The following is a 15,057-nucleotide window of genomic DNA, read 5'->3' on the forward strand; positions in this document are numbered from 1 at the left end:
GAAGAGCTTTTCGAGAAAGTGACCAAGCTTGTAGCTAATGGTGACTTGGTAGAAATTATATACTTGGAGTTGGACTTATATACACTAGTCTGACCCAGCAGGTCTCTTCTTCTGTTCTTATTGCCAAAAGGATTGCATTTAATGGTGGAGCTACACTGCACGCAGGTCTAGCGTTTGGATTCACAAGGGCCCCTCTCAAGAGCTTCTGTTGAGGAAGTGACAAAAAAGACAATTTTAAAAGAATTTTATTTCAAGAACACATAAAAAAAGAAGAGTTTGGATTTATAGCTCACCTTTCTCTCCTGCAAGGAGACTCAAGGCGGCTTACAAACTCCTGTCCCTTCATCTTTTCACAACAGACACCTTGTGAGGCAGGTGGAGCTGACAGAGTTCTGACAGAACTGTGATTAGCCCAAGGTCACCCAGCAAGTATGTAGGAGTAGGGCAGTGATGGCAGACCTTTTTGAGACCGAGTGCCCAAATTGCAACTCAAAACCCACTTATTTATCGCAAAGTGCCAACACGGAGGGTTTACTCAGGAGGGTTTACTCAGAAGCAAGCCCCATTGCCACCAACCGAGCTTACTCCCAGGTAAAGGATTGCGCCTTAGACTCTTCGCATGAAAATCAGTGGGGTTTAACAGCGCTTAACAGGGTTACCTACACTGCTTCCCCAAAATTAGTTCTTAGGTTTAATGCTAATATTCGAGCCCAGCTTAGCCCAGAGCCAGCCTATAGATGGGGGGGGGAGCACTCTGTCGCGTGCCCAAAGAGGGGGCTCTGAGTGCCACCTCTGGCACCCAGGCGTGCGCGGGTGCGCCACCACTGGTGGGGGGGGGGGGGGTGGTGGGGTGGGGGGTGGGGGGGGGGGGGGGGGGTGGGGGGTGGGGGTGGGGGAGGGGGGGGGGGTGGGGTTGGGGGGGGGGGGGGGGGGGGGGGGGGGGGGGGGGGTGGGGGTGGGGGGGGGGGGGGGGGGGTGGGGGGGGGGGGGGTGGGGGGGGGGGTGGTGGGGTGGGGGGGGGGGGGGGGGGGGGGGGGGGGGGGGGGGGGGGGGGGGGGTGGAGGGGGGGGGGGGGTTGGGGGGGGGGGGGGAAGGGGGGGGGGGGGGTGGGAAGGGGGGGTAAAGGGGTGGAGGGGTGGGGGGGGGGGGGGATGGGGGGGGGGGGGGGTGGGGGGGGGGGGGGGTGGGGGGGGGGGGGGGTGGGGGGGGGGGGGGGTGGGGGGGGGGGGGGGTGGGGGGGGGGGGGGGTGGGGGGGGGGGGGGGTGGGGGGGGGGGGGGGTGGGGGGGGGGGGGGGTGGGGGGGGGGGGGGGTGGGGGGGGGGGGGGGTGGGGGGGGGGGGGGGTGGGGGGGGGGGGGGGTGGGGGGGGGGGGGGGTGGGGGGGGGGGGGGGTGGGGGGGGGGGGGGGTGGGGGGGGGGGGGGGTGGGGGGGGGGGGGGGTGGGGGGGGGGGGGGGTGGGGGGGGGGGGGGGTGGGGGGGGGGGGGGGTGGGGGGGGGGGGGGGTGGGGGGGGGGGGGGGTGGGGGGGGGGGGGGGTGGGGGGGGGGGGGGGTGGGGGGGGGGGGGGGTGGGGGGGGGGGGGGGTGGGGGGGGGGGGGGGTGGGGGGGGGGGGGGGTGGGGGGGGGGGGGGGTGGGGGGGGGGGGGGGTGGGGGGGGGGGGGGGTGGGGGGGGGGGGGGGTGGGGGGGGGGGGGGGTGGGGGGGGGGGGGGGTGGGGGGGGGGGGGGGTGGGGGGGGGGGGGGGTGGGGGGGGGGGGGGGTGGGGGGGGGGGGGGGTGGGGGGGGGGGGGGGTGGGGGGGGGGGGGGGTGGGGGGGGGGGGGGGTGGGGGGGGGGGGGGGTGGGGGGGGGGGGGGGTGGGGGGGGGGGGGGGTGGGGGGGGGGGGGGGTGGGGGGGGGGGGGGGTGGGGGGGGGGGGGGGTGGGGGGGGGGGGGGGTGGGGGGGGGGGGGGGTGGGGGGGGGGGGGGGTGGGGGGGGGGGGGGGTGGGGGGGGGGGGGGGTGGGGGGGGGGGGGGGTGGGGGGGGGGGGGGGTGGGGGGGGGGGGGGGTGGGGGGGGGGGGGGGTGGGGGGGGGGGGGGGTGGGGGGGGGGGGGGGTGGGGGGGGGGGGGGGTGGGGGGGGGGGGGGGTGGGGGGGGGGGGGGGTGGGGGGGGGGGGGGGTGGGGGGGGGGGGGGGTGGGGGGGGGGGGGGGTGGGGGGGGGGGGGGGTGGGGGGGGGGGGGGGTGGGGGGGGGGGGGGGTGGGGGGGGGGGGGGGTGGGGGGGGGGGGGGGTGGGGGGGGGGGGGGGTGGGGGGGGGGGGGGGTGGGGGGGGGGGGGGGTGGGGGGGGGGGGGGGTGGGGGGGGGGGGGGGTGGGGGGGGGGGGGGGTGGGGGGGGGGGGGGGTGGGGGGGGGGGGGGGTGGGGGGGGGGGGGGGTGGGGGGGGGGGGGGGTGGGGGGGGGGGGGGGTGGGGGGGGGGGGGGGTGGGGGGGGGGGGGGGTGGGGGGGGGGGGGGGTGGGGGGGGGGGGGGGTGGGGGGGGGGGGGGGTGGGGGGGGGGGGGGGTGGGGGGGGGGGGGGGTGGGGGGGGGGGGGGGTGGGGGGGGGGGGGGGTGGGGGGGGGGGGGGGTGGGGGGGGGGGGGGGTGGGGGGGGGGGGGGGTGGGGGGGGGGGGGGGTGGGGGGGGGGGGGGGTGGGGGGGGGGGGGGGTGGGGGGGGGGGGGGGTGGGGGGGGGGGGGGGTGGGGGGGGGGGGGGGTGGGGGGGGGGGGGGGTGGGGGGGGGGGGGGGTGGGGGGGGGGGGGGGTGGGGGGGGGGGGGGGTGGGGGGGGGGGGGGGTGGGGGGGGGGGGGGGTGGGGGGGGGGGGGGGTGGGGGGGGGGGGGGGTGGGGGGGGGGGGGGGTGGGGGGGGGGGGGGGTGGGGGGGGGGGGGGGTGGGGGGGGGGGGGGGTGGGGGGGGGGGGGGGTGGGGGGGGGGGGGGGTGGGGGGGGGGGGGGGTGGGGGGGGGGGGGGGTGGGGGGGGGGGGGGGTGGGGGGGGGGGGGGGTGGGGGGGGGGGGGGGTGGGGGGGGGGGGGGGTGGGGGGGGGGGGGGGTGGGGGGGGGGGGGGGTGGGGGGGGGGGGGGGTGGGGGGGGGGGGGGGTGGGGGGGGGGGGGGGTGGGGGGGGGGGGGGGTGGGGGGGGGGGGGGGTGGGGGGGGGGGGGGGTGGGGGGGGGGGGGGGTGGGGGGGGGGGGGGGTGGGGGGGGGGGGGGGTGGGGGGGGGGGGGGGTGGGGGGGGGGGGGGGTGGGGGGGGGGGGGGGTGGGGGGGGGGGGGGGTGGGGGGGGGGGGGGGTGGGGGGGGGGGGGGGTGGGGGGGGGGGGGGGTGGGGGGGGGGGGGGGTGGGGGGGGGGGGGGGTGGGGGGGGGGGGGGGTGGGGGGGGGGGGGGGTGGGGGGGGGGGGGGGTGGGGGGGGGGGGGGGTGGGGGGGGGGGGGGGTGGGGGGGGGGGGGGGTGGGGGGGGGGGGGGGTGGGGGGGGGGGGGGGTGGGGGGGGGGGGGGGTGGGGGGGGGGGGGGGTGGGGGGGGGGGGGGGTGGGGGGGGGGGGGGGTGGGGGGGGGGGGGGGTGGGGGGGGGGGGGGGTGGGGGGGGGGGGGGGTGGGGGGGGGGGGGGGTGGGGGGGGGGGGGGGTGGGGGGGGGGGGGGGTGGGGGGGGGGGGGGGTGGGGGGGGGGGGGGGTGGGGGGGGGGGGGGGTGGGGGGGGGGGGGGGTGGGGGGGGGGGGGGGTGGGGGGGGGGGGGGGTGGGGGGGGGGGGGGGTGGGGGGGGGGGGGGGTGGGGGGGGGGGGGGGTGGGGGGGGGGGGGGGTGGGGGGGGGGGGGGGTGGGGGGGGGGGGGGGTGGGGGGGGGGGGGGGTGGGGGGGGGGGGGGGTGGGGGGGGGGGGGGGTGGGGGGGGGGGGGGGTGGGGGGGGGGGGGGGTGGGGGGGGGGGGGGGTGGGGGGGGGGGGGGGTGGGGGGGGGGGGGGGTGGGGGGGGGGGGGGGTGGGGGGGGGGGGGGGTGGGGGGGGGGGGGGGTGGGGGGGGGGGGGGGTGGGGGGGGGGGGGGGTGGGGGGGGGGGGGGGTGGGGGGGGGGGGGGGTGGGGGGGGGGGGGGGTGGGGGGGGGGGGGGGTGGGGGGGGGGGGGGGTGGGGGGGGGGGGGGGTGGGGGGGGGGGGGGGTGGGGGGGGGGGGGGGTGGGGGGGGGGGGGGGTGGGGGGGGGGGGGGGTGGGGGGGGGGGGGGGTGGGGGGGGGGGGGGGTGGGGGGGGGGGGGGGTGGGGGGGGGGGGGGGTGGGGGGGGGGGGGGGTGGGGGGGGGGGGGGGTGGGGGGGGGGGGGGGTGGGGGGGGGGGGGGGTGGGGGGGGGGGGGGGTGGGGGGGGGGGGGGGTGGGGGGGGGGGGGGGTGGGGGGGGGGGGGGGTGGGGGGGGGGGGGGGTGGGGGGGGGGGGGGGTGGGGGGGGGGGGGGGTGGGGGGGGGGGGGGGTGGGGGGGGGGGGGGGTGGGGGGGGGGGGGGGTGGGGGGGGGGGGGGGTGGGGGGGGGGGGGGGTGGGGGGGGGGGGGGGTGGGGGGGGGGGGGGGTGGGGGGGGGGGGGGGTGGGGGGGGGGGGGGGTGGGGGGGGGGGGGGGTGGGGGGGGGGGGGGGTGGGGGGGGGGGGGGGTGGGGGGGGGGGGGGGTGGGGGGGGGGGGGGGTGGGGGGGGGGGGGGGTGGGGGGGGGGGGGGGTGGGGGGGGGGGGGGGTGGGGGGGGGGGGGGGTGGGGGGGGGGGGGGGTGGGGGGGGGGGGGGGTGGGGGGGGGGGGGGGTGGGGGGGGGGGGGGGTGGGGGGGGGGGGGGGTGGGGGGGGGGGGGGGTGGGGGGGGGGGGGGGTGGGGGGGGGGGGGGGTGGGGGGGGGGGGGGGTGGGGGGGGGGGGGGGTGGGGGGGGGGGGGGGTGGGGGGGGGGGGGGGTGGGGGGGGGGGGGGGTGGGGGGGGGGGGGGGTGGGGGGGGGGGGGGGTGGGGGGGGGGGGGGGTGGGGGGGGGGGGGGGTGGGGGGGGGGGGGGGTGGGGGGGGGGGGGGGTGGGGGGGGGGGGGGGTGGGGGGGGGGGGGGGTGGGGGGGGGGGGGGGTGGGGGGGGGGGGGGGTGGGGGGGGGGGGGGGTGGGGGGGGGGGGGGGTGGGGGGGGGGGGGGGTGGGGGGGGGGGGGGGTGGGGGGGGGGGGGGGTGGGGGGGGGGGGGGGTGGGGGGGGGGGGGGGTGGGGGGGGGGGGGGGTGGGGGGGGGGGGGGGTGGGGGGGGGGGGGGGTGGGGGGGGGGGGGGGTGGGGGGGGGGGGGGGTGGGGGGGGGGGGGGGTGGGGGGGGGGGGGGGTGGGGGGGGGGGGGGGTGGGGGGGGGGGGGGGTGGGGGGGGGGGGGGGTGGGGGGGGGGGGGGGTGGGGGGGGGGGGGGGTGGGGGGGGGGGGGGGTGGGGGGGGGGGGGGGTGGGGGGGGGGGGGGGTGGGGGGGGGGGGGGGTGGGGGGGGGGGGGGGTGGGGGGGGGGGGGGGTGGGGGGGGGGGGGGGTGGGGGGGGGGGGGGGTGGGGGGGGGGGGGGGTGGGGGGGGGGGGGGGTGGGGGGGGGGGGGGGTGGGGGGGGGGGGGGGTGGGGGGGGGGGGGGGTGGGGGGGGGGGGGGGTGGGGGGGGGGGGGGGTGGGGGGGGGGGGGGGTGGGGGGGGGGGGGGGTGGGGGGGGGGGGGGGTGGGGGGGGGGGGGGGTGGGGGGGGGGGGGGGTGGGGGGGGGGGGGGGTGGGGGGGGGGGGGGGTGGGGGGGGGGGGGGGTGGGGGGGGGGGGGGGTGGGGGGGGGGGGGGGTGGGGGGGGGGGGGGGTGGGGGGGGGGGGGGGTGGGGGGGGGGGGGGGTGGGGGGGGGGGGGGGTGGGGGGGGGGGGGGGTGGGGGGGGGGGGGGGTGGGGGGGGGGGGGGGTGGGGGGGGGGGGGGGTGGGGGGGGGGGGGGGTGGGGGGGGGGGGGGGTGGGGGGGGGGGGGGGTGGGGGGGGGGGGGGGTGGGGGGGGGGGGGGGTGGGGGGGGGGGGGGGTGGGGGGGGGGGGGGGTGGGGGGGGGGGGGGGTGGGGGGGGGGGGGGGTGGGGGGGGGGGGGGGTGGGGGGGGGGGGGGGTGGGGGGGGGGGGGGGTGGGGGGGGGGGGGGGTGGGGGGGGGGGGGGGTGGGGGGGGGGGGGGGTGGGGGGGGGGGGGGGTGGGGGGGGGGGGGGGTGGGGGGGGGGGGGGGTGGGGGGGGGGGGGGGTGGGGGGGGGGGGGGGTGGGGGGGGGGGGGGGTGGGGGGGGGGGGGGGTGGGGGGGGGGGGGGGTGGGGGGGGGGGGGGGTGGGGGGGGGGGGGGGTGGGGGGGGGGGGGGGTGGGGGGGGGGGGGGGTGGGGGGGGGGGGGGGTGGGGGGGGGGGGGGGTGGGGGGGGGGGGGGGTGGGGGGGGGGGGGGGTGGGGGGGGGGGGGGGTGGGGGGGGGGGGGGGTGGGGGGGGGGGGGGGTGGGGGGGGGGGGGGGTGGGGGGGGGGGGGGGTGGGGGGGGGGGGGGGTGGGGGGGGGGGGGGGTGGGGGGGGGGGGGGGTGGGGGGGGGGGGGGGTGGGGGGGGGGGGGGGTGGGGGGGGGGGGGGGTGGGGGGGGGGGGGGGTGGGGGGGGGGGGGGGTGGGGGGGGGGGGGGGTGGGGGGGGGGGGGGGTGGGGGGGGGGGGGGGTGGGGGGGGGGGGGGGTGGGGGGGGGGGGGGGTGGGGGGGGGGGGGGGTGGGGGGGGGGGGGGGTGGGGGGGGGGGGGGGTGGGGGGGGGGGGGGGTGGGGGGGGGGGGGGGTGGGGGGGGGGGGGGGTGGGGGGGGGGGGGGGTGGGGGGGGGGGGGGGTGGGGGGGGGGGGGGGTGGGGGGGGGGGGGGGTGGGGGGGGGGGGGGGTGGGGGGGGGGGGGGGTGGGGGGGGGGGGGGGTGGGGGGGGGGGGGGGTGGGGGGGGGGGGGGGTGGGGGGGGGGGGGGGTGGGGGGGGGGGGGGGTGGGGGGGGGGGGGGGTGGGGGGGGGGGGGGGTGGGGGGGGGGGGGGGTGGGGGGGGGGGGGGGTGGGGGGGGGGGGGGGTGGGGGGGGGGGGGGGTGGGGGGGGGGGGGGGTGGGGGGGGGGGGGGGTGGGGGGGGGGGGGGGTGGGGGGGGGGGGGGGTGGGGGGGGGGGGGGGTGGGGGGGGGGGGGGGTGGGGGGGGGGGGGGGTGGGGGGGGGGGGGGGTGGGGGGGGGGGGGGGTGGGGGGGGGGGGGGGTGGGGGGGGGGGGGGGTGGGGGGGGGGGGGGGTGGGGGGGGGGGGGGGTGGGGGGGGGGGGGGGTGGGGGGGGGGGGGGGTGGGGGGGGGGGGGGGTGGGGGGGGGGGGGGGTGGGGGGGGGGGGGGGTGGGGGGGGGGGGGGGTGGGGGGGGGGGGGGGTGGGGGGGGGGGGGGGTGGGGGGGGGGGGGGGTGGGGGGGGGGGGGGGTGGGGGGGGGGGGGGGTGGGGGGGGGGGGGGGTGGGGGGGGGGGGGGGTGGGGGGGGGGGGGGGTGGGGGGGGGGGGGGGTGGGGGGGGGGGGGGGTGGGGGGGGGGGGGGGTGGGGGGGGGGGGGGGTGGGGGGGGGGGGGGGTGGGGGGGGGGGGGGGTGGGGGGGGGGGGGGGTGGGGGGGGGGGGGGGTGGGGGGGGGGGGGGGTGGGGGGGGGGGGGGGTGGGGGGGGGGGGGGGTGGGGGGGGGGGGGGGTGGGGGGGGGGGGGGGTGGGGGGGGGGGGGGGTGGGGGGGGGGGGGGGTGGGGGGGGGGGGGGGTGGGGGGGGGGGGGGGTGGGGGGGGGGGGGGGTGGGGGGGGGGGGGGGTGGGGGGGGGGGGGGGTGGGGGGGGGGGGGGGTGGGGGGGGGGGGGGGTGGGGGGGGGGGGGGGTGGGGGGGGGGGGGGGTGGGGGGGGGGGGGGGTGGGGGGGGGGGGGGGTGGGGGGGGGGGGGGGTGGGGGGGGGGGGGGGTGGGGGGGGGGGGGGGTGGGGGGGGGGGGGGGTGGGGGGGGGGGGGGGTGGGGGGGGGGGGGGGTGGGGGGGGGGGGGGGTGGGGGGGGGGGGGGGTGGGGGGGGGGGGGGGTGGGGGGGGGGGGGGGTGGGGGGGGGGGGGGGTGGGGGGGGGGGGGGGTGGGGGGGGGGGGGGGTGGGGGGGGGGGGGGGTGGGGGGGGGGGGGGGTGGGGGGGGGGGGGGGTGGGGGGGGGGGGGGGTGGGGGGGGGGGGGGGTGGGGGGGGGGGGGGGTGGGGGGGGGGGGGGGTGGGGGGGGGGGGGGGTGGGGGGGGGGGGGGGTGGGGGGGGGGGGGGGTGGGGGGGGGGGGGGGTGGGGGGGGGGGGGGGTGGGGGGGGGGGGGGGTGGGGGGGGGGGGGGGTGGGGGGGGGGGGGGGTGGGGGGGGGGGGGGGTGGGGGGGGGGGGGGGTGGGGGGGGGGGGGGGTGGGGGGGGGGGGGGGTGGGGGGGGGGGGGGGTGGGGGGGGGGGGGGGTGGGGGGGGGGGGGGGTGGGGGGGGGGGGGGGTGGGGGGGGGGGGGGGTGGGGGGGGGGGGGGGTGGGGGGGGGGGGGGGTGGGGGGGGGGGGGGGTGGGGGGGGGGGGGGGTGGGGGGGGGGGGGGGTGGGGGGGGGGGGGGGTGGGGGGGGGGGGGGGTGGGGGGGGGGGGGGGTGGGGGGGGGGGGGGGTGGGGGGGGGGGGGGGTGGGGGGGGGGGGGGGTGGGGGGGGGGGGGGGTGGGGGGGGGGGGGGGTGGGGGGGGGGGGGGGTGGGGGGGGGGGGGGGTGGGGGGGGGGGGGGGTGGGGGGGGGGGGGGGTGGGGGGGGGGGGGGGTGGGGGGGGGGGGGGGTGGGGGGGGGGGGGGGTGGGGGGGGGGGGGGGTGGGGGGGGGGGGGGGTGGGGGGGGGGGGGGGTGGGGGGGGGGGGGGGTGGGGGGGGGGGGGGGTGGGGGGGGGGGGGGGTGGGGGGGGGGGGGGGTGGGGGGGGGGGGGGGTGGGGGGGGGGGGGGGTGGGGGGGGGGGGGGGTGGGGGGGGGGGGGGGTGGGGGGGGGGGGGGGTGGGGGGGGGGGGGGGTGGGGGGGGGGGGGGGTGGGGGGGGGGGGGGGTGGGGGGGGGGGGGGGTGGGGGGGGGGGGGGGTGGGGGGGGGGGGGGGTGGGGGGGGGGGGGGGTGGGGGGGGGGGGGGGTGGGGGGGGGGGGGGGTGGGGGGGGGGGGGGGTGGGGGGGGGGGGGGGTGGGGGGGGGGGGGGGTGGGGGGGGGGGGGGGTGGGGGGGGGGGGGGGTGGGGGGGGGGGGGGGTGGGGGGGGGGGGGGGTGGGGGGGGGGGGGGGTGGGGGGGGGGGGGGGTGGGGGGGGGGGGGGGTGGGGGGGGGGGGGGGTGGGGGGGGGGGGGGGTGGGGGGGGGGGGGGGTGGGGGGGGGGGGGGGTGGGGGGGGGGGGGGGTGGGGGGGGGGGGGGGTGGGGGGGGGGGGGGGTGGGGGGGGGGGGGGGTGGGGGGGGGGGGGGGTGGGGGGGGGGGGGGGTGGGGGGGGGGGGGGGTGGGGGGGGGGGGGGGTGGGGGGGGGGGGGGGTGGGGGGGGGGGGGGGTGGGGGGGGGGGGGGGTGGGGGGGGGGGGGGGTGGGGGGGGGGGGGGGTGGGGGGGGGGGGGGGTGGGGGGGGGGGGGGGTGGGGGGGGGGGGGGGTGGGGGGGGGGGGGGGTGGGGGGGGGGGGGGGTGGGGGGGGGGGGGGGTGGGGGGGGGGGGGGGTGGGGGGGGGGGGGGGTGGGGGGGGGGGGGGGTGGGGGGGGGGGGGGGTGGGGGGGGGGGGGGGTGGGGGGGGGGGGGGGTGGGGGGGGGGGGGGGTGGGGGGGGGGGGGGGTGGGGGGGGGGGGGGGTGGGGGGGGGGGGGGGTGGGGGGGGGGGGGGGTGGGGGGGGGGGGGGGTGGGGGGGGGGGGGGGTGGGGGGGGGGGGGGGTGGGGGGGGGGGGGGGTGGGGGGGGGGGGGGGTGGGGGGGGGGGGGGGTGGGGGGGGGGGGGGGTGGGGGGGGGGGGGGGTGGGGGGGGGGGGGGGTGGGGGGGGGGGGGGGTGGGGGGGGGGGGGGGTGGGGGGGGGGGGGGGTGGGGGGGGGGGGGGGTGGGGGGGGGGGGGGGTGGGGGGGGGGGGGGGTGGGGGGGGGGGGGGGTGGGGGGGGGGGGGGGTGGGGGGGGGGGGGGGTGGGGGGGGGGGGGGGTGGGGGGGGGGGGGGGTGGGGGGGGGGGGGGGTGGGGGGGGGGGGGGGTGGGGGGGGGGGGGGGTGGGGGGGGGGGGGGGTGGGGGGGGGGGGGGGTGGGGGGGGGGGGGGGTGGGGGGGGGGGGGGGTGGGGGGGGGGGGGGGTGGGGGGGGGGGGGGGTGGGGGGGGGGGGGGGTGGGGGGGGGGGGGGGTGGGGGGGGGGGGGGGTGGGGGGGGGGGGGGGTGGGGGGGGGGGGGGGTGGGGGGGGGGGGGGGTGGGGGGGGGGGGGGGTGGGGGGGGGGGGGGGTGGGGGGGGGGGGGGGTGGGGGGGGGGGGGGGTGGGGGGGGGGGGGGGTGGGGGGGGGGGGGGGTGGGGGGGGGGGGGGGTGGGGGGGGGGGGGGGTGGGGGGGGGGGGGGGTGGGGGGGGGGGGGGGTGGGGGGGGGGGGGGGTGGGGGGGGGGGGGGGTGGGGGGGGGGGGGGGTGGGGGGGGGGGGGGGTGGGGGGGGGGGGGGGTGGGGGGGGGGGGGGGTGGGGGGGGGGGGGGGTGGGGGGGGGGGGGGGTGGGGGGGGGGGGGGGTGGGGGGGGGGGGGGGTGGGGGGGGGGGGGGGTGGGGGGGGGGGGGGGTGGGGGGGGGGGGGGGTGGGGGGGGGGGGGGGTGGGGGGGGGGGGGGGTGGGGGGGGGGGGGGGTGGGGGGGGGGGGGGGTGGGGGGGGGGGGGGGTGGGGGGGGGGGGGGGTGGGGGGGGGGGGGGGTGGGGGGGGGGGGGGGTGGGGGGGGGGGGGGGTGGGGGGGGGGGGGGGTGGGGGGGGGGGGGGGTGGGGGGGGGGGGGGGTGGGGGGGGGGGGGGGTGGGGGGGGGGGGGGGTGGGGGGGGGGGGGGGTGGGGGGGGGGGGGGGTGGGGGGGGGGGGGGGTGGGGGGGGGGGGGGGTGGGGGGGGGGGGGGGTGGGGGGGGGGGGGGGTGGGGGGGGGGGGGGGTGGGGGGGGGGGGGGGTGGGGGGGGGGGGGGGTGGGGGGGGGGGGGGGTGGGGGGGGGGGGGGGTGGGGGGGGGGGGGGGTGGGGGGGGGGGGGGGTGGGGGGGGGGGGGGGTGGGGGGGGGGGGGGGTGGGGGGGGGGGGGGGTGGGGGGGGGGGGGGGTGGGGGGGGGGGGGGGTGGGGGGGGGGGGGGGTGGGGGGGGGGGGGGGTGGGGGGGGGGGGGGGTGGGGGGGGGGGGGGGTGGGGGGGGGGGGGGGTGGGGGGGGGGGGGGGTGGGGGGGGGGGGGGGTGGGGGGGGGGGGGGGTGGGGGGGGGGGGGGGTGGGGGGGGGGGGGGGTGGGGGGGGGGGGGGGTGGGGGGGGGGGGGGGTGGGGGGGGGGGGGGGTGGGGGGGGGGGGGGGTGGGGGGGGGGGGGGGTGGGGGGGGGGGGGGGTGGGGGGGGGGGGGGGTGGGGGGGGGGGGGGGTGGGGGGGGGGGGGGGTGGGGGGGGGGGGGGGTGGGGGGGGGGGGGGGTGGGGGGGGGGGGGGGTGGGGGGGGGGGGGGGTGGGGGGGGGGGGGGGTGGGGGGGGGGGGGGGTGGGGGGGGGGGGGGGTGGGGGGGGGGGGGGGTGGGGGGGGGGGGGGGTGGGGGGGGGGGGGGGTGGGGGGGGGGGGGGGTGGGGGGGGGGGGGGGTGGGGGGGGGGGGGGGTGGGGGGGGGGGGGGGTGGGGGGGGGGGGGGGTGGGGGGGGGGGGGGGTGGGGGGGGGGGGGGGTGGGGGGGGGGGGGGGTGGGGGGGGGGGGGGGTGGGGGGGGGGGGGGGTGGGGGGGGGGGGGGGTGGGGGGGGGGGGGGGTGGGGGGGGGGGGGGGTGGGGGGGGGGGGGGGTGGGGGGGGGGGGGGGTGGGGGGGGGGGGGGGTGGGGGGGGGGGGGGGTGGGGGGGGGGGGGGGTGGGGGGGGGGGGGGGTGGGGGGGGGGGGGGGTGGGGGGGGGGGGGGGTGGGGGGGGGGGGGGGTGGGGGGGGGGGGGGGTGGGGGGGGGGGGGGGTGGGGGGGGGGGGGGGTGGGGGGGGGGGGGGGTGGGGGGGGGGGGGGGTGGGGGGGGGGGGGGGTGGGGGGGGGGGGGGGTGGGGGGGGGGGGGGGTGGGGGGGGGGGGGGGTGGGGGGGGGGGGGGGTGGGGGGGGGGGGGGGTGGGGGGGGGGGGGGGTGGGGGGGGGGGGGGGTGGGGGGGGGGGGGGGTGGGGGGGGGGGGGGGTGGGGGGGGGGGGGGGTGGGGGGGGGGGGGGGTGGGGGGGGGGGGGGGTGGGGGGGGGGGGGGGTGGGGGGGGGGGGGGGTGGGGGGGGGGGGGGGTGGGGGGGGGGGGGGGTGGGGGGGGGGGGGGGTGGGGGGGGGGGGGGGTGGGGGGGGGGGGGGGTGGGGGGGGGGGGGGGTGGGGGGGGGGGGGGGTGGGGGGGGGGGGGGGTGGGGGGGGGGGGGGGTGGGGGGGGGGGGGGGTGGGGGGGGGGGGGGGTGGGGGGGGGGGGGGGTGGGGGGGGGGGGGGGTGGGGGGGGGGGGGGGTGGGGGGGGGGGGGGGTGGGGGGGGGGGGGGGTGGGGGGGGGGGGGGGTGGGGGGGGGGGGGGGTGGGGGGGGGGGGGGGTGGGGGGGGGGGGGGGTGGGGGGGGGGGGGGGTGGGGGGGGGGGGGGGTGGGGGGGGGGGGGGGTGGGGGGGGGGGGGGGTGGGGGGGGGGGGGGGTGGGGGGGGGGGGGGGTGGGGGGGGGGGGGGGTGGGGGGGGGGGGGGGTGGGGGGGGGGGGGGGTGGGGGGGGGGGGGGGTGGGGGGGGGGGGGGGTGGGGGGGGGGGGGGGTGGGGGGGGGGGGGGGTGGGGGGGGGGGGGGGTGGGGGGGGGGGGGGGTGGGGGGGGGGGGGGGTGGGGGGGGGGGGGGGTGGGGGGGGGGGGGGGTGGGGGGGGGGGGGGGTGGGGGGGGGGGGGGGTGGGGGGGGGGGGGGGTGGGGGGGGGGGGGGGTGGGGGGGGGGGGGGGTGGGGGGGGGGGGGGGTGGGGGGGGGGGGGGGTGGGGGGGGGGGGGGGTGGGGGGGGGGGGGGGTGGGGGGGGGGGGGGGTGGGGGGGGGGGGGGGTGGGGGGGGGGGGGGGTGGGGGGGGGGGGGGGTGGGGGGGGGGGGGGGTGGGGGGGGGGGGGGGTGGGGGGGGGGGGGGGTGGGGGGGGGGGGGGGTGGGGGGGGGGGGGGGTGGGGGGGGGGGGGGGTGGGGGGGGGGGGGGGTGGGGGGGGGGGGGGGTGGGGGGGGGGGGGGGTGGGGGGGGGGGGGGGTGGGGGGGGGGGGGGGTGGGGGGGGGGGGGGGTGGGGGGGGGGGGGGGTGGGGGGGGGGGGGGGTGGGGGGGGGGGGGGGTGGGGGGGGGGGGGGGTGGGGGGGGGGGGGGGTGGGGGGGGGGGGGGGTGGGGGGGGGGGGGGGTGGGGGGGGGGGGGGGTGGGGGGGGGGGGGGGTGGGGGGGGGGGGGGGTGGGGGGGGGGGGGGGTGGGGGGGGGGGGGGGTGGGGGGGGGGGGGGGTGGGGGGGGGGGGGGGTGGGGGGGGGGGGGGGTGGGGGGGGGGGGGGGTGGGGGGGGGGGGGGGTGGGGGGGGGGGGGGGTGGGGGGGGGGGGGGGTGGGGGGGGGGGGGGGTGGGGGGGGGGGGGGGTGGGGGGGGGGGGGGGTGGGGGGGGGGGGGGGTGGGGGGGGGGGGGGGTGGGGGGGGGGGGGGGTGGGGGGGGGGGGGGGTGGGGGGGGGGGGGGGTGGGGGGGGGGGGGGGTGGGGGGGGGGGGGGGTGGGGGGGGGGGGGGGTGGGGGGGGGGGGGGGTGGGGGGGGGGGGGGGTGGGGGGGGGGGGGGGTGGGGGGGGGGGGGGGTGGGGGGGGGGGGGGGTGGGGGGGGGGGGGGGTGGGGGGGGGGGGGGGTGGGGGGGGGGGGGGGTGGGGGGGGGGGGGGGTGGGGGGGGGGGGGGGTGGGGGGGGGGGGGGGTGGGGGGGGGGGGGGGTGGGGGGGGGGGGGGGTGGGGGGGGGGGGGGGTGGGGGGGGGGGGGGGTGGGGGGGGGGGGGGGTGGGGGGGGGGGGGGGTGGGGGGGGGGGGGGGTGGGGGGGGGGGGGGGTGGGGGGGGGGGGGGGTGGGGGGGGGGGGGGGTGGGGGGGGGGGGGGGTGGGGGGGGGGGGGGGTGGGGGGGGGGGGGGGTGGGGGGGGGGGGGGGTGGGGGGGGGGGGGGGTGGGGGGGGGGGGGGGTGGGGGGGGGGGGGGGTGGGGGGGGGGGGGGGTGGGGGGGGGGGGGGGTGGGGGGGGGGGGGGGTGGGGGGGGGGGGGGGTGGGGGGGGGGGGGGGTGGGGGGGGGGGGGGGTGGGGGGGGGGGGGGGTGGGGGGGGGGGGGGGTGGGGGGGGGGGGGGGTGGGGGGGGGGGGGGGTGGGGGGGGGGGGGGGTGGGGGGGGGGGGGGGTGGGGGGGGGGGGGGGTGGGGGGGGGGGGGGGTGGGGGGGGGGGGGGGTGGGGGGGGGGGGGGGTGGGGGGGGGGGGGGGTGGGGGGGGGGGGGGGTGGGGGGGGGGGGGGGTGGGGGGGGGGGGGGGTGGGGGGGGGGGGGGGTGGGGGGGGGGGGGGGTGGGGGGGGGGGGGGGTGGGGGGGGGGGGGGGTGGGGGGGGGGGGGGGTGGGGGGGGGGGGGGGTGGGGGGGGGGGGGGGTGGGGGGGGGGGGGGGTGGGGGGGGGGGGGGGTGGGGGGGGGGGGGGGTGGGGGGGGGGGGGGGTGGGGGGGGGGGGGGGTGGGGGGGGGGGGGGGTGGGGGGGGGGGGGGGTGGGGGGGGGGGGGGGTGGGGGGGGGGGGGGGTGGGGGGGGGGGGGGGTGGGGGGGGGGGGGGGTGGGGGGGGGGGGGGGTGGGGGGGGGGGGGGGT

This window comes from Sphaerodactylus townsendi, linkage group LG03, assembly GCF_021028975.2.
Source record: "Sphaerodactylus townsendi isolate TG3544 linkage group LG03, MPM_Stown_v2.3, whole genome shotgun sequence".
Classification (NCBI taxonomy): Eukaryota; Metazoa; Chordata; class Lepidosauria; order Squamata; family Sphaerodactylidae; genus Sphaerodactylus; species Sphaerodactylus townsendi.